The 18,686-nt window shown below is 45.5% G+C and overlaps 1 protein-coding gene across 1 annotated transcript in view; it reads right to left on the minus strand.

The window, feature by feature from the left end:
• Positions 1-18,686, minus strand: part of DISP1 (dispatched RND transporter family member 1) — a 63,037-nt gene that overhangs the window by 41,625 nt on the left and 2,726 nt on the right. Inside the window, exon 2 of the mRNA XM_044289786.1 lies at positions 17,412-17,506. The gene's annotated coding sequence lies outside the window, so the exon portion shown is untranslated. The remainder of the gene's footprint in view (positions 1-17,411; positions 17,507-18,686) is intronic.

An 18,686-nucleotide genomic window follows, 5' to 3' on the forward strand; every position in this document is an offset into this window, starting at 1 on the left:
TTAAAAAAATAAAAAAATCACAGTTTTTGCGGCTTGGATGCGGACCCATTCACTTCAATGGGGCCACAAAAGGTGAGCGAGTGCTGTCCGCATCCCTTGTTCCGTTCTGTGGTCCGCAAAAAAATAAATAAAAATATAACCTGTCCTATTCTTGTCCATTTTGTGCACAAGAATAGGCAGTTATATTAATTACTGTGCGTGGCGTTCCGCAAATTGCGGAACGCACACAGACGCCATCGTTATTTTGCGCATCCGCAATTTGTGGACCGCAAAACACACAACGATGGTGTGAATGTAGCATAAGGCCTAGGGAATTGCTGTGGCACCCCGCATCTCCATATACCGTCCTGCATGTACTGGATGCAGAGGCGGCTAATCTCCAGGTATGGGAAGATTTAAGTTTTTTACCTCTGTTTCCATTCACTGAAAGCAAACAGACCTATTTACAGATTTCGATGTTGATCTACAGTATGTTCACAATTTTTCGCAGGAATAGGAGCATCTGAAGATCTAAAGGAGATTTGTTATTTGTTATTATATTTTGGCCACTGATGTCTGTACCTCACATGGATCCAGAGATCTCCACATGTCTACTCCTTTCTGCTGCACCTCTCTCTATGGAAAGTTAAGGGGCGTGTCCTTCCTGCTGCAGCTATCTCCCTATGGCAGCTCAGGGGTGCATGTGCTTTCTGCTGCAGCTTTCTACCCATCACAGCTCAGAGGATGTGTCCTTTCTGCTGCAGCTCTCTCCATCACAGTTCAGGGGATGTGTCCTTTCTGCTGCAGCTCTCTCCATCACAGTTCAGAGAGTGTGTCCTCTCTGCGAAAGCTCCCTCCTTATCTAGGTCTAACAGTAGATATGGCTGGTGGCAGTTAAATGACGGAACTAAGCACGGGCGGCTATGCTGATCCAGCTCAGTAGGTGGACGTGCAAGAGAGCATTTTCGGAACAGAAAGTAAACTACAAAAGTAACTCTTTAATCCTAAATTACATCAACTTTTAATGGTGGCAAAACTACTTTAAAGGAAATTTACTGTCTGTGCGTCTCCATCCACTGTAGTGTTAGGAAGCGAATCGGAAAAAGAGAAGAGACTAAAACTGGCTGCAAAAACAAATAAAACGGATCATTTACTTCCAGCAGCATCTCAAGTGACTCAGCGCCAAGACGAAGGAGAGGAATCTATAGACGGATCCTAAAGACGGAGGAGAGGAATCTATAGACGGATACAAAGACGAAGGAGAGGAATCTATAGACGGATCCTAAAGACGAAGGAGAGGAATCTATAGACGGATCCTAAAGACGAAGGAGAGGAATCTATAGACGGATCCTAAAGAACGAAGAAGAGGAATCTTTAGACTGATCCTAAAGGAGGATGGAGAGGAATCTATAGAGGAATCCTAAAGACGGAGGAGAGGAATCTATAGATGGATCCTAAAGACGAAGGAGAGGAATCTATAGACGGATCCTAAAGACGAAGGAGAGGAATCTATAGACGGATCCTAAAGACGAAGGAGAGGAATCTATAGACGGATCCTAAAGACGAAGGAGAGGAATCTATAGACGGATACAAAGACGGAGGAGAGGAATCTATAGACGGATACAAAGACGGAGGAGAGGAATCTATAGACGGATCCTAAAGACGAAGGAGAGGAATCTATAGACGGATCCTAAAGACGAAGGAGAGGAATCTATAGAAGGATCCTAAAGGAGGAAGGAGAGGAATCCTAAAGACAAAGGAGAGGAATCTATAGACGGATACAAAGACTGAGGAGAGGAATCTATAGACGGATACAAAGACGGAGGAGAGGAATCTATAGACGGATACAGAGACGGAGGAGAGGAATCTATAGACGGATCCTAAAGGAGGAAGGAGAGGAATCTATAGACGGATACAAAGACGGAGGAGAGGAATCTATAGACGGATACAGAGACGGAGGAGAGGAATCTATAGACGGATCCTAAAGGAGGAAGGAGAGGAATCTATAGACGGATACAAAGACGGAGGAGAGGAATCTATAGAAGGATCCTAAAGGAGGAAGGAGAGGAATCCTAAAGACAAAGGAGAGGAATCTATAGAGGAATCCTAAAGACGAAGGAGAGGAATCTATAGACGGATCCTAAAGACGAAGGAGAGGAATCTATAGACGGATCCTAAAGGAGGAAGGAGAGGAATCTATAAAGGAATCCTAAAGACGAAGGAGAGGAATCTATAGAGGAATCCTAAAGACGAAGGAGAGGAATCTATAGACGGATCCTAAAGGGGGAAGGAGAGGAATCTGAATTCATCATGTAGTACTACAGTAACAATAAGTAACCTGCAGCCACTTAGAAATCTACGGCCATGTGCTGTGTAGAAGATGTGGGGAATATTAATAAATAAACAAATCCAATTAGCGAATTTCCAGGATCTCATATGACCACGCTCAATTCCACATTATGTTACATGCAGGGGAAAAACTCACACACAAAAACAGCATAAAATTATTTCAAACTAATTAAACAAAAAAAATCATAAAATAATTCTGTAAATGTTGCACTAATGAGATCGTTGATGATGACGGTATAATGGGGGGGGGGCAGGACTCTAGTTCAAGGGATCTTCCTCTAATACACCTTGGAGATATAGAAACAGTGAGAGGTAGGAGCACAGACTGGCAGCGGGTCTAGAACACAAATGTGGCAGAAAAGTCTAGAGACCAAAAAGGTTCTAAAAAGATAATTACAGTAAATGATCATTTCTTTATGTATATACAGGAGGCGGCAGGTAGTAGTTATTATATAATGAAGCCGACCCTACAAGGCACAAAACACTGAAAATCCTATGATGTGCTGACGAGAGAGAGAGAGAGACAGAGAGAGACAGAGATAGATAGAGAGACAGAGATAGATAGATAGATAGATAGATAGATAGATAGATAGAGAGACAGAGATAGATAGATAGATAGAGATAGATAGAAACAGAGATAGATAGATAGAAACAGAGATAGATAGATAGATAGATAGATAGATAGATAGATAGATAGATAGATAGATAGATAGATAGAGACAGAGATAGATAGAGACAGAGATAGATAGAGACAGAGATAGATAGATAGAGACAGAGATAGATAGATAGAGACAGAGATAGATATAGATAGAGACAGAGATAGATAGATAGAGACAGAGATAGATATAGATAGAGATAGATATAGATAGAGATAGATATAGATAGAGATAGAGATAGATATAGATAGAGACAGAGATAGATAGATAGAGATAGATAGAGACAGAGATAGATAGATAGAGATAGATATAGATAGAGAGTTAGAGAGAGATAGAGAGAGATATAGATATTAGATAGATAAATAATTGATAGATATGAGATAGACATATATACACACAAAGCAGCCCCCCATTCTGCCCCATATATATATATATATATAATAAACCTCCGTCTCCTCCTCCCCCAGCAGAGGCAGAAAAATACCAGTGCGGCCAGTACATTCCTGCAATCTTTCCCCCTGGCTGCCAGCAATCCGGGATCTGCTTATGGCCGATCCTGGGATACAACCCCTCAGCTATACAGTGGTCGTACCTTGGAGAGCCCCAGCGGCGGGCGGTCAGGGGCCCATCCTGCAGAGGGGTCCCATAGTCAGCCCTGCAGAAGTGCGGTGTCTGAGGCACAGAGTCCTTCCTCCTCTGCAGCCTGGAGCCTGACTGACAAGCACATGTTGACTCCACAGGCTGGTCATGGAGGGATGGAGGCGACCAATGGGGGCGCAGGGGCGGCCTCCTCTCCGGAGGAGCCTGGGGGCTATGTGCTTAGTGGTAACAGCTGGGATGGGAAGAGCCTCCTGAGAACACAGGGTCACCAAGTCAGGATATGAAGGTGACATGTAATTTCTAGCCTCTTCCTGCTTCCAGAGAGGGGGGGTCCGCAGAGCTGGTTTCTGTTATTTTCTGCCTTTGATCTGTTTCTCTACAACATTTCATTTTCAGAGTTTCCCCCAAATGTGAAGATCCAATGGGCGGCCATAGGGGCGGCCAGAAAATGATAAATCCCCGGGTCCCCTGGGTGACAGCCCCCCCCCCACCAGAAAGTTGGGTTATATTTACAGATGCCCAATGGGCAGGGGCGTAAGTATAATTCATAGGGCCCCAAAGAAAAATAAGATGGGGCCCTTACCAACTAGTGCAAAAAATTTAAAAAGGGATGAATAATAGCACCATATTTCCGAAAACCCACTTTATAGCACAAAGCCGCCATACTGCTATTCCCTACAAAAAGTTACAAGGGGAAAATCTACAAAAAAATCTGTGACCAAACTGCAAAAAGAGCCGACGCGTTTCAGGTTGAAAAATGCGCCCCACAGTTAAGTCAGGCTGAATGCACACGATCATGATTGCGTGCGGAAAAACCGCACCGTAGGTCATGTACATTGTATTCCATCAGAATTTGAAATTCTCAATGCACACAATGCAGATTGTTTCCGAGCGGATTTAAAAATCTGCAGCACGTCAATTTATTTAATTTTTTCCTGACCGGATTTTCTTCATTCACTTAGTAAAATCCGCACCGATTGAAGCAGACTGACCGCACGGATTTGCCTGCGACCACCTGCGGATTTCAGTGCGGATTCTCTGCACATGAATCCTGAACGTGCGCATGTACCCTTAAAGCGACTTTACGCAGCGTGCGGAGGAGGCTAACGAACATCTCCTCCACATGGCGGCTACGGATTTTCAGAAATCCACAGCGATCCCTTCATGTGTGAACAAGGGGGCCGGCGCCCAAGGCTGAAGGGGGCCGGCGCCCAAGGCTGAAGGGGGCCCGCGCCCAAGGTTGAAGGTATCACTGTAACCTCTATAATACTGCGTATCACCAGGTGCAGCATCTCATGTACATCATCATGTCCCCTATTACTGTCCCATACAGACCCATGCCATCTGCTGGCGCTGGTACTATGCCCAGGGGGTGTTACCTGTATGACTTCAGCAGGACCTCCTGACAGCTACAACAAGGGCTTTTCACCCAATCAGAACCGACGAGGGGCAGGACCCCCCCTCTACAGATGGGCATCTACAGTCAAGTTTCACGGCTCCTATATGCACCAGACACTGATTTGCAGGGCAGCTGCCTGTGGGGGGCACTAGAGAGGTTTCCTTCCTTCCCTCTGGAGGAGAGCTAATTTGCATAACTTTTCCCAGGTTGCATTGCTCTCTGCATCAGCTGGTGGTCTCCACAAGCAAAAACGGTCACCCCCAAGACATAACACATAAGACGGAGTCACTCACTGTGTTTTGTGTGTTAATCCCTCTGTGGCGCCCCCGGCAGGGCACTGACTGACGCTGGGCTCCGCAGTGAGACGCTCCACCTGGCAGGGGGTGTCAGATTCCAATTAGTGACCATTAAGCTGGAAGGAGCTCAGGACGTTCCTTCACCCAGAGCTCAACTTGGGAGGTGATATTTTCTCCACAGGGAAACCAGCAACATGAAACCACCGGAGACACCAACAGAGCCACGTCATCTGTCCCCCCAAAAACAGCAGCACAGAGGAAAAGAGGAAAACAGTCCTGCGACGTAAGTCATGACAACACTGCGGTGACAGTATAGCAAGGATTGTCTATAGATCTATCCTGAAGGTTTGTTACAATGTATAAGTGCATCTATTTAATACACAGATTTCCCATACAAGATGCAACTGTACCAAACCCTCTGCTGTGAGGCGTGTAGGTCTTTAAGGCTACTTTCACACTAGCGTTAAAGTTTTCCTGTATTGAGATCCGTCATAAGGGCTCAATACCGGAAAAAAAAAAAAAACACTTCCGTTTTTTCCCCCAATCATTGTCAATGGGGACAAAACTGAACTGAACAGAACGGAGCGCTCCGAAATGCATTCCGTTCCGTTTAATTGCGCGTTCCCATACCGGAGAGCAAACCGCAACATGTTGTAGTTTGCTTTCCGTCCTGGTATGCGGAGCAAGACGGATCCGTCCCCATTTATTTGCATTGTGGGTCATGCCACAATCGAAAACGGATCCGTCCTCCATTGACTTTCCACGGAGTTCATGACAGATCCGTCTCGGCTAGGTTACAGATAATACAACCGGATCCGTTCTGAACGGATGCAGACGGTTGTATTATCAGTAACGGAAGCGTTTTTGCTGAACCCTGCCGGATCCAGTAGAAACGCTAGTGTGAAAGTAGCCTAAGGAGGCGTCTCCTCCCCATGACTGAATCATTCTGGAACAGCTTTCTTACAACTACATTCTGCTTTCCCTCTGTTATTCCTCCTGGAAACGTGTGCATAAACTGACAACAGGGCACTATCATTCCATTTATCAATAGAGGACAGGGTCAGACTGCGTAGAAACCACTCCTATGTGCCTGCGGATTAAAAAGAGCACGATGCCATTTACTGAAAGCAAGCAGAGTTCTTGAACATAAAGCGGAAATGTCACACAAAGATCTGCAGAGCCATGGATCCCCACACCCGGCCGCCCATCCATGTGGTTGTTGTCGCCGATTTCTCATGTACACAGCGGTTCACACCACAAGCCCCATCTATCATTGTCTACTCCAAACACATCCGAAGATACACAAGGCAGGGGGGGGGGGGTCACATCTACGTCTTCAGCTACATGTGGCAGAGGCTTGTAGGAGACGTCGCATTCCTCTCTCCTCCGCCATTGTTGTGTCCCTGGTAAATATTGATCCTCCCCGATCGCCCTGTGTACTGGTGGAGATGCCAGGAGGGGATTCACAGGAGATTCCTCTGCCCCCCCCCCCACCCTAAAAACACTAAGTCAATACAAACAAAGCAACATGGAGGCAGCAAGTATCTGGGCTACAACCTGAGAGGAATCGGCCCGTAACAGACGCCACCCCCAGAAACAGAAAAACGCTGATATCTAATATTATTTATCATTACAGCGCTATGGCGAATACGAAAAGGGTGCAAACAATATAAAACAAAAAAAATTGAAAAACAAATAAATGCCAGATCCGTTTTTCTTCCGGATGACACCGGAGAGACGGATCCGGCATTTCAATGCATTTGTCAGACGGATCAGGATCCAGATCAGTTGGCATGCGTTTTGACGGATCCGGCCGGAATCCTCTGCCGCAAGTGTGAGAGTAGCCTAAGCCGACACCTGGGTGTTACCACTTTATGGCGAGTGTACCTACGCAATCCAATCAGGGTCGTCAGCACCAAGTGGAATGGTAACAACCACTGTCAAAATAATCATAATTTCCCAAGAGGAATAAGAGAGGGACAGAGCCCTAAAGAGTTCCGGGACAGCAGCCGTTTACGGGAGATACAGAGGTTTAGTGAAGCGGTTCTATAACGGACAGCTCAGGAGCAGGTATTATTTTGGGGGGGGGGGGGGTAGATTAATATAAATAGTCCTGTATGGAAGGTGCCTTTAAATTAGAAGTGAGGAGGAGCGGCAGAGGAGAACCCTCCGGATATAACGAGGTGCTGCCAGACGTAAATCCTTAGGCTGCGAGATCAAACGCTGACCTGTGACCCCGTAGATCAGATATTGCGCCGATGATACTTTGCACCTATTACCCGGCTGCTCATTAGGAGGCGCCGCTTCTCTCCACCAAATCATTTTCTTTTACCTTTCAGATTACATTTTGTGAAAAATTGATTTTGGTTACAATATTTTCCCCTTCTTATCCCCCCCCCCCCCCCACCAAACTGATAACAGATGTTGTTTAAGTGAATACGACCACAGCGGCAGTGGAGACTGGCACTGTATGTGCTTTATTAACCCCGTAATGTCGGCCAGACAAACACAATGTGGTTTTGAACACTGCACCTCTGCTGCAAACATATCCAGTGAATGGGCCCCTTACCTGAGCTACACTCTGTATAATACTCCATTCACTTCAAGAGCTGCATTCAGAATTCTGCTACTTTTCAGCTTTGGAAACTGTCTGCTGCCCCCATACAGCACCACAGACTGTACTTCATAATAGGAATCCAAGAAGCAATGGTTAGATATTTATTTATTTTTTAACACAGCTCTGGATGTGAACAGAGTAAAAGATATGACATAGCCCAAAAGTACTGTTCAATTTTTGACTGCAGCTTTGGAAGTGAATAGAGTAACGCTGGGTTCAGACCTGAGCGTTCTGAAACGAGTGCTCTGTATGCGCGATTGTACGGGCGTTTACAATCGCCCATACAGAGACTGGCGTTCACACATTGTCGCGCGTTCCCGAATATCTATGTGCGGGAACGCGCGACAAACGCCCAAAAAAAAGCTCAAGCACTTGTTTGAGCGTCGGGCGTTTTACAGCGCGATCGTACGCGCTGTAAAACGCCCAGGTGAGAACCATTCCCATAGGGAATCATTGGTTCTTGCCTGTTGTGCGTTTTACAGCGCGTAGGAACGCGCTGTAAAACGCTCAGGTGTGAACCCAGCGTAAAAGACACGACGTAGCCCAGAAGTACAGTTCGATTTTTGAATGCAGCCCTGGATGTGAATACAGTAAAATACATAATATAGCCTACAAGTACGGTTAGATTTCAGTGCAGCTCTGTATGTGAATACAGTAAAATACATAATGTAGCCTAGAAGTACTGTTAGATTTTTTAATGCAGCTCTGGATGTGAATACAGTAAAAGACAATGTAGCCCAGAAGTACGGTTAGATTTTTGTAATGCAGCTCTGTATGTGAACAGAGTAAAAGTTATGTTGTAGCCCGATTTTTTTTTTAATGCATCTACTGTTAGATTTTTCAGTGCAGCTCTGGATGTGAATAGAGTAAAAGACATAAGGCATATAGGAGAATATATAACGGGCCCCTCAATAATTAAGAGCCAGGATAAGGATGGGGGGGGGGGGGCAGAAAGCTGCGATAAGACCCATTATAGGATTAGTAGGATGAGGGCCTGTGATAAATCTTACTACTCATTTTAAAATTCTTCTTAAAGGGAACTATCATCTTTTATTTAGAAAAAATATATAAAAAAAACGCACACTGACAGGTGAGGGCTGACCACACATGGGGCTCGCATCCCAGTATCCAGACAGTCAAGGATTCCTGGCTCTGCCCCGAATACCATACTACTAAAAACAAACCGTAAATCATACATCACTTAAGGCCCATGGACTTCTATACTTCCTAAGACCCATAATAGGAGGTAGGCATTTTTTGGGGGGCTCCCAAAAAGTAGTCAACAACACACCCCTTGTGGCATATACTGGTAGGTACTTTCTACCAAATTTGTAACTTGTAGTACCACTTTCCACCACTGCCAGAGTCAAAACATTTTTCCATAGGCATCCATGGAACAGCGCCCCCATTTACATTTAGAATGAAGAGAAGATTCATATTCAGTAAATTTGGAAAGAGGCACCTCTTGTAAATGTATGGTGTCCGGTAGAACGCTTTTAGGGATTTTATATACATACACACAAACATTTAAATGACAAAAGGAGGTGTTTGGTGACAGGATTCTAATTCTTTGTGGACGGACATAATGAACCACATATTTATTTAGCAGAGTTTTGAGGGCAGCTACTTTGCCCCCATTTCCTCTAGCCAAAACCTGTCTTCAATTGCTGGTAAACCATATGCATGGAGCCAATACCATGAAATTATACACATCTGCGAGCCAAGAAATCTCTTATTGTGATTTTTTACTTTATTCTCAATTATTTACAGCTTGCAAACTTTTCCGAAACCATCCCAAAGGGCGAGGGGAGGGGGGACCGCGGTTTAGCGAAAACGCTTTGCAGCATTCTGTCCGATGTATTTCATTAGCATTCACTTCAATGCCACATTGACCTTGCTCGCAAGTAGTATAAAAGCCATACATAATAGGTTAAGCATGTTCACCCACTGCCGGAGGAAGAACAAACCCAAGACACGATCCAGCTGCTTGTTGTCGCCGGCTACTTGTAGAAGAAGTCTTTTTTTTTTTTGCACTTAAAAGGTCAATGGTCAGCTTTACCAACCCTATTAAACTAGATATATAGCTTGGTAGGGATGATTCTGCTGATTAAAATGATACCTGTCTTATGAAAATCGGTTGTAGCGTTCCCAAGAAATAAGACTATTATTCTTTATGCAAAATAAGGGCTTCACTGCACAGAGAGGCGGGGCTTAACTCATCAGCTTTCCAGTGCTGGCCACGCCCCTCAGTGCAGTGAAGCCCTCACTTGTAGTAAGAACAAAAGTATTTTTTCTCGGGAACCCCGCAACCGATTTTCACAAGACAGGTATCATTTTAATTAGCAGGATCAACTCTACCAGGTAATGTCTGGTTTAATAGGGTTGATCCTGCGGACAGCTGCTCTTTAAAAAGGTATGTTCACATGTGGTGGAACTGTAAAGAAGCGTATTACAGTACCCAAATAGCAGATGAGTGTTCATGGTTTATGCAGCGGATTTGATCCCTTGCGCTGGAAATCCACCAGCAAAACCGGATGTAAACTTTTGCAAAACCGGATGTAATTTTTCCAAAACAAATTCTGGCAGTTAAATCTGTGATGGTATTCAGAACCTCCCACTGATCAGATATTGATGAGCTATCCTGAGAATAAGGCTACATGCACACGAACGTTGTTTGTTTCCGTGTCCGTTCCGTTTTGTTTGCGGATAAAATGAGGACCCATTCATTTCAATGGGTCTACAAAAAGTGCAGACAGCACACCGTGTGCTGTCCGCATCTGTATGTCCGTTCTGTAGCCCCACCAAAAAAATAGAACATGTCCTATTCTTGTCCGTTTTAGGCATTGTTACAATGGATCCGCCAAAAAAACTAAATCCGGATGGCATATGGATGTCGTCAGTTTTTATTTTTTTTGGGCGGATCCGCAATTTGTGGACCGCAAAACACATACGGTCGTGTGCATGTAGCCTAATTCATCAATATAGGAGGAAAGGAAAACCCCTTTAAAGGGGTATTCCCATCTTAGACAATGGGGGCATATTGCTAGGATATGCCCCCATTGTCTGATGGGTGGGGGGTCCCACACCTATATCGAGAACGGAGCGGGGAGCGCTGTGGCTGGAGGACCCCAGATTTCCTGGGGTCCGTCCACCACCAAGCGCTAATCCCCATGCTCCCATTCATTTCTATGCGTCAAACAGCAATAGCCGAGCCAGTGCTCGGCTATTTTCGGCGGCCCCATAGAAATGAATGGAGGGCGGCTGCGCATGCGCAGTGCGCTCTCCTTCACTTTCGGGGCTCCGTTCTCGATATAGGTGCGGGTCCCAGCGGTGGAGCTGATATAAAATGTATGGGGTCCTGGAAACATATGGAGCCTGCATGAAGATACTTATGTATGTGAGGTGCAGAAGAGTAGAAAACTAAAACAAATCAGATCCCATCGGAGGAAAGCAGGAAAGATGGGATCCACTCTTGATTTCAGCAAGTTAAATGGGCTTGTCCAGCGGTATTATATATGTCTCACAGAGGGTTAAAAAAAAAAAAAAAAAAAAAAATATAAAAATAAGCCATACTCGCCCTCACCGATCCCCCACTGTTGCCGTTGCGATTCTGCTCCGGTCCCCGCTGCTCTCCACCTCCTGGTCCTGGCCAGAAAGGATGGTACAAGCCACTTATCCAATCATTGGCCGTACTGGTGACTCGCCAGAGCCTGTGATTGGCTGGACAGGTCTTTTCTGGCATTTCTGGTGTGTAGAGTCAGGACCAGTGAGTGAAGAGTAGCGGGGACCAGTGCAGCATAGAAACGGCAGCAGTGGGGTGGGGGGGGGGAGCAGCGAGGGAGAGTATAGCTTCTTTTTTTTTTTTTTAAACCCCCTTTAACAGAGGGTCCTACTGCTTTCTTCCAAAAACAGCACCACTCTTGTCCACAGGTTGTTTGTTGTATTGCAGCCTAGACCTTTTCACTTCGACAGAGCTAAACTTCACTGCGCGCCCCAACCCACATTCCTGTAAGAAAGCAGCCATGTTTTTCTAAACTTGCTCTACCCCTTTAAATAGAACTTATAAGAGTTTAAAAAAAGAATGGTTACTTTGTTCCAGCGCCTCTCTTCTCCTCAGGCTGGGTCTGATATTGCAGTCTGGTATTCACTTGAAGTCCATGAGTAAAAGTTCTGATATTCTCACCCATTTTTTTTTTTAACTCATAGGACCCCTTTAAAACAAAAAGGTGTGACCATGAATGCGTAGGCCTCATCATTTCTCTGGGCTGTCCTCCTATGTAGAATGACATCATCAATGGCACACTTAGCAATGTTTAAGTTGATAAATTCGGGGCCTCACCCCGACTCCGCCCAGTAACACCCATTTATGGGTGATGTCAATGCTAGCCCCGCCCATTTCCAGCCTTGGACAGCCCAAAATTGCTGGGTCTGTCTCTGAAAATCAGGGACAGTCCCGTAAATTCAGGACAAATTCAAGCAGGAAGAACATTTATCTACCACCGAATCATGTGATCCTTTTTTTTAATGCAAATTTTACAGAGGGTCACGCCCCTGAGGAATCTAGTCAAGACAGCCAATGAGATGTAATCATCACAGGTACGTTTTTCGCACTGCAACATCACCTGTAACCCAATAAGACGAGATTGTTGATATGCAAAAGACGAAAACGGCGTATTTAGATACCGCAGTCAATACAAAAACGTATTAAAGAGTCCGAGTGGTAAGCCCTTCCCCTTTTCTTTTTGAAAAAAATAAATAAAATCTGGCTTTTGTTCAATACTCGGAGACCATCTCTAATTAGTTAAGAATATTATTTTGCCGGCACAAATTGTAACATTTGCAGAACATTAGCGTTAGACAAACAGACATTTGTCAGGGTGCCAGCTTTATTTTCTCAGTATTGCGCGGCTCGGCTGGAGAAAGATTTAAGCGGTGTTCGCCGGGTAATACCAAGCGCCTGCCAAATCCTCCGAGACGTTCTATCCAGCACATCCCAACCCTGGAAAACCATCGCGCCTTTATTCATCAGACTTATCAGAGACACAAAAGAACAATGACTTGACAGACGCAAACACGAAACGCGTTTCAGCCATCTCCACAATGGTGACATGTTCCAGCATCGCACATTCTACCGAATCTAATCGAAGGGACCTTTTCTTTTTAATTTTTATTATGACAACCATTCAGTCCGAGGAATTCACAACAAAGGAGACGGAGAGAAAAAAAGTTTTCACTTTTGTAACCTAATCCTTTTGCCTTGCAGCAAATTGGGAAAACACAAAAAAAAAGCTGAGCGCTCACTAAAGACTCCGTGTCAAAGCATCTGTTCACGTCGACGCAAGTGGAGGGGATGGAAAAGATGCGGCCCTCGGTGAATTAGCCAAAGTCAAAAGTTGTATTTGATATATCTGCTTACTGTATTATCCAGCACAGCGCCACTCCTGTGGCTGGGTCCGGTACTGCAGCTCAGCACTATTCACTTAAAGGGGGTATTCTGGTACATTACGTTATCCCCTATCCACAGTCCTACCACTGGGACCCTTAGCGATCATGAGGACCACATCCCCCTGAAATGAACGGAGCATCCGGTTGGGCATTTCTATGGGAGTTCACCTACAGCGCTCACCTACCATAGAAATGAAGGGAGTGGCCGCAAGCATGCCCAACCAGCCGCTCAGTTCACTTCAGGGGGTATGGGGCCCCCGTTCTTGTGATTGGTATGGGTCCCAGCGGTCAGACCCCCACTGATCTACTAGTTATCCCCTATCCTGTGGATGGTGGGGATAACTTAATGTAACCAGGATACCTCCTTAAAGGCTATGGAAACCTTCAGGGCAATTTTTTTTATGATTGCATTTTACTAATTTTGGGCTTAAAATAATTACAATTTTATTAAAAATGTTCAACTAAAAGTAGTTAAAAATCAGTCTGTTTGCAAGTTGTCACAGTCTCTTTTCTTTGAATCCCATCATCTGACAGCTCATGTGTAGCTCTTATCTCCTGACCTCAAACACTCATTAGAGCTCAGTTCTTATCAAACTGATATGAATATGGATTAAATAAGTGTTTAGGAGGTCAGGAGATTACAGATAAGAGCTACACATGAGCAGTCACATGATGGGATTCAAAGAAAACATACTTTGACAGCGTGTAAACAGACTGATTTTTAACCCCTGTCTCTCAGAAATGGCTGAATGATTTGTTGCCCGAAATAAGTAAAACGCCATTATAAAAATACGCCCCTGAAGGCGTCAATAACCTTTGATGGAGGATAGGCTGCAGTAAAAAGGACAATCACGCAGACATGGACGGTTACTGCAGGGCCTGTTATGTTTTATGGGCCCCATAGATGATGGCCTCCGATATTAACACTAGAGGACTATGCCCATCTTAGGCAATCAAAGTATTCCCAGTGGGAGTCCCACCTCCGGTACAGCTGTAGAAATAAGGGACCATGTGTCTTTTATTTAGGCACACAGCGCCACTCCTGTTCTATGTGTGGTACTGCAGCTCGACCTGAAATTGGGGCTTGGATGCAGTAGCAAGGGTGCTGTACCAGTTGGCGCAGTAAATGAGGGGAAGCGTTTTGTACTGGTAATCAGTGGTGGTACTAAAGGGATGGACCCCCCACAGCTCACATATTGGGGGCCAATCATACAGGCAATCCATGGTACCATTGATGACCGCTTTACTGTAGTACCCAACACAGCGCCACTCTCATTGATGTGTCTGTGTGTGGTACTGCAGCTCAGCACCATTCACTTAAAGAGGTTGTCCCATGACTAATGTAAAAAATAAAAAGCATATATAATCTAGTACATGACACACTTTTTCTAACAAAGCTAGAACCAGCCCTGTACCTCACATGGACCCAGAGATCTCCTCTTTGCTCTGCTAGATTTATACCAAGCTGTCAGCTTAGCGGCATGTCCTTTCTGCTGCAGCTCAGGGGGCGTGTTCATTCTGCTACAGCTCTCTACCTATCACAGCTCAGGAGGCAGTTGAAAGATGGAACTGAGCATGTGCCGCCATCTCAGTGAGGTGGACAGAGAAATAATAAAAACAGCAAACAGCAGGTGGCGCTGTACAGATATTTTACTGAATAACTCAGTGGTTGTGGTCAATTTTTATTTACTGGTAATTAGAAAAGCGTTCAGATCCAGGTGGTGGTTTTAAAACTGCTGAATATTTTTTGTGGGACAACCCCTCACAAGGAGCCGTGACCCTCCAGCAAGAGTCCGTCAGGGCATGATGGGAGTTGTGGATTTACCAAACCTATAGGGTATTGGAGGCCATTCGCAAAAAAAAAAAAAAAAAAAATATACATTTTTAAAATTTTGAAAAAATCCAGAATTAATGATGCAATTCTCCGAATAAGAAATTCTTCACATTCCTTGCAGCACACAGGCAGCCCCCCCCCTCCCATCTAATATATAGGACTGCTGCTTCCCTTATCCCACACTCATAGATTGCTTCTCATGAGATCAGGAAATCTCTACCCATCCTGTCCAAGGGGCAGGAAAGACACAAACCAGACGACCCCGCGGTCCATACGGGTGACACAAGAAGAGGAACAACGCACACAAATTTTGATGTATACATGTTCCGGTAAAGAATCCTTCCCAGCTCGGCTGAACGTGTCTGTGTATTATACGGGCAGAGCGGAGACAGACGCTGCCGGACAACGGGTCATCTCCTGGGAGAACAGAGCGACCTGACAAAAATATCTATTCCACCTGATCCTTCTCTCCCCCAGTATTATCTGTCGGGGGCAGGGGGGGGGGGGAGCTCCCTACATACATTAGCATGTCGGCTGACAAAAGTATAATGTGTATTAGCCGCCCTCCACTCTGATCAAGAGCTACGTATCCTGAATAGACACCCCCCCCCCCCCCACCCCCCAGAATCCTTTAAAGGGCATCTGTCAGCAGTTTTGTACCTATGACACTGGCTGACCTGTTACATGTGCGCTTGGCCGCTGAAGGCATCCGTATTGGTCCCACGTTCCTATGTGCCGGCATTGCTGAGAAAAATGCTGTTTTATTATATGCAAATGAGCCTCTAGGAGCAACGGGGGCGTTACCATTACACCTAGAGGCTCAGCTCTCTCTGTAACTTCCACGCCCTCTGCACTTTGACATTGCCAGGCAAGCGTGATGAGGTTTACACTGCCTGGTCCTGTCAATGAAAGTGCAGAGGGCGCGGCAGTTGCATCCTCTAGGTGTAATGGTAACGCCCCCGTTGCTCCTAGAGGCTCATTTGCATATGATACAACAGCATTTTTCTCAGCAATACAGGCACATAGGAACATGGGACCAACACAGATGCCTTCAGCTGCCAAGCGCACATGGAACAGGTCAGCCAGTGTCATAGGTACAAAACTGCTGACAGATGCCCTTTAATAAGATGCATGAAAAGGAGTTTTCTAAACTGGACAATCCCTTTAACAAACATCTGCTGCACCGATTTCTAGCGAACCCTTATTCCTGCACATCTTAAGGCCGCATCATGGCGGCGACGTGGCCGAGCAACAGACACCACACGCATTTCTAGTTTCTACCTTCAAAAGCATCACGTATGCCCCCGAGTTACCAGGATTTCCTAATGCCCACCATTACTCCGTCTATAGTTGTTGCCACAGAAATCTCCATGACTTATCTTGGTAACATCCCTCCCCCCGCTGCTCTGCTTCTATACCTGTCACAGTAAGACATGAACCAGGAGGCCCTGGATGAACAGCATCCCTTCTAAATTCGGCACAATGCAAAAAATTTATTTAAATGAAAATGTAACATATTTAAAAGGGTTTTCCCAGATTTTTTTAACTACTGACCTATGCTCTGGATAAGTCATCAGTATTTGACACCCGGGACCCCCGCCAATCAGCTGTTTGAGAAGGCACGGGCACTCGCAGTAGCCCCTAGATCTGGCAATGTCATGTTCATCGGTCACTTGGCCTAGGCGTAGCTCAGCCCAATAGAAGTGAATTGGGCTGAGCGTGATACCAAACGTGACCACTATACTATGTATGGCGCTGTGCTTGGTGAGCAGGGAGAAGGCCGCAGCGCAACTGAGAAAACCGCTGATCGGCAGGGGTCCTGGGTGCCGGATCCCCAGCGATCAGATACTGATGAGCTATTTGGAGGATAGGTCATGCGTTAAAAAAATCCTGTAATACCCCTTTAAGGCGAGAATAATGGCTCAGATAAATACGGTTTTCATCCTTCCTCTCTTCGTTATCTAATCTGCGCTACGTGTGCAGTCCATATGGGCCGCAGGTCTTTATCTGTACACGCTTTTCCCATGTAACATCCGATCCCAATATATTGTTTACTGTCCGATAATGAGCAGCATAGGCAGAGACCGCGAGGCGATAAGGCTGGAATGAGGCGTGGCGCGACCTCCGCAGATGCACCTGGCAGATTTACGCCGAGAGCACTTCATCGGGATCAGCAAATACCGTAGACAATGGACGCACTGGGATTGTAATTCATATGGCAGAAAGCATTCCGTACCTGCGAGGAATGTCTGTGGCGTATTCGCAGCGAGGTGAGAGTCCGCGCAGAAGCTCAGAGCAGATCAGTCCGCCAACAGCACGTAGAGAGGGCTCCTGCAAGACACATGGGCAAATATTTAACACCATGAGGGGGGGGGTCAGAATATTTACCTGCAAATTCAGGGTGGCACTGGTTCTGTGACGTCATCAAGAGGACGAAGCGCGAACTACGAACACAGCGGTATCGATGAGGAAAAGGGATGGTCTGTGGCTCCAAAAAATAAAATTTTCCCTAAATTCCCTAAACTTCAGCATTGGAAACCACACTCGTTTAGAGGGCTCATACACACGAACGTATGTATTTTGCGGTACGCAAAGCACAGATCTGCAAGAAAGAAAAAAAAACGGACGACATCCGTTTTTTTGGCAGATCCATTGGAACAATGCCTATCCTCGTCCGGAAAAAAGGACAAGAATAGGACATGTTCTATTTTTTTTTTTTTGCGGAACGGACATGCGGATACGGAATGCACACTGAGTCATTTCCGTTTTTTTCAAGCCCAATTGAAGTGAATGGTTCTCATACGGACCTGTAAAAAAGTAAAACGGAAAAAAATATATATATATGTTCGTGTGCATGAGCCCTTAGGCTTTGTTTAGACAGACAATCTACGTCAGAAATCCGAAACCGGTTCTCAGATTTCCTCCGCGAATTTGCAGTTTGACACACCGCGGATCCGCACAAGGATTTATTCCCATTCAAAGAGGTCTAATCCACATGTGTCGATTTGCTATGCAGACTTCAAACGACAACTGCGAGCGTGTGAACCATCGTGGGATCAAAGGGGCGCAATTTGGGAAAGAATTTCATGTGAATTTCAGCCAGGAATACACGTGGTCACCCGTGTAAAAATGCTGATGTTTATGGTAGTCTGCATTCAGCCAATGTAGCAGCAACGCCAGGCTGCCATAAAATGGTCTGTGCTATATTTTTTAAGTAATCCCGGTAATTCGAGTGTATTAAGGAATTGCAGTGTATGCAATTGCCAGACATAGGCTTTTTTTGGGCTTCCCTGATGTCTTTTTCAGCCATAGTATTCCCTGTTTCAGGTGCACAGATAGATGCATTTCTCTCACAAGCAGGAGGGATTTTCCCTTCTGTGAAATCTGCCAGGACTATTCTGCTGTGATGTCCTTTCTCTTACGTCCCACTAGGTTTGTTTTCAGCTCCGAAGCTCACAAAACAGATATGAGGGGGGCGGAAATCACACTTAGGGCTCATGCACACGACCAT

Source organism: Bufo gargarizans, chromosome 4 (genome assembly GCF_014858855.1).
Source record: "Bufo gargarizans isolate SCDJY-AF-19 chromosome 4, ASM1485885v1, whole genome shotgun sequence".
NCBI classification, from domain to species: Eukaryota; Metazoa; Chordata; class Amphibia; order Anura; family Bufonidae; genus Bufo; species Bufo gargarizans.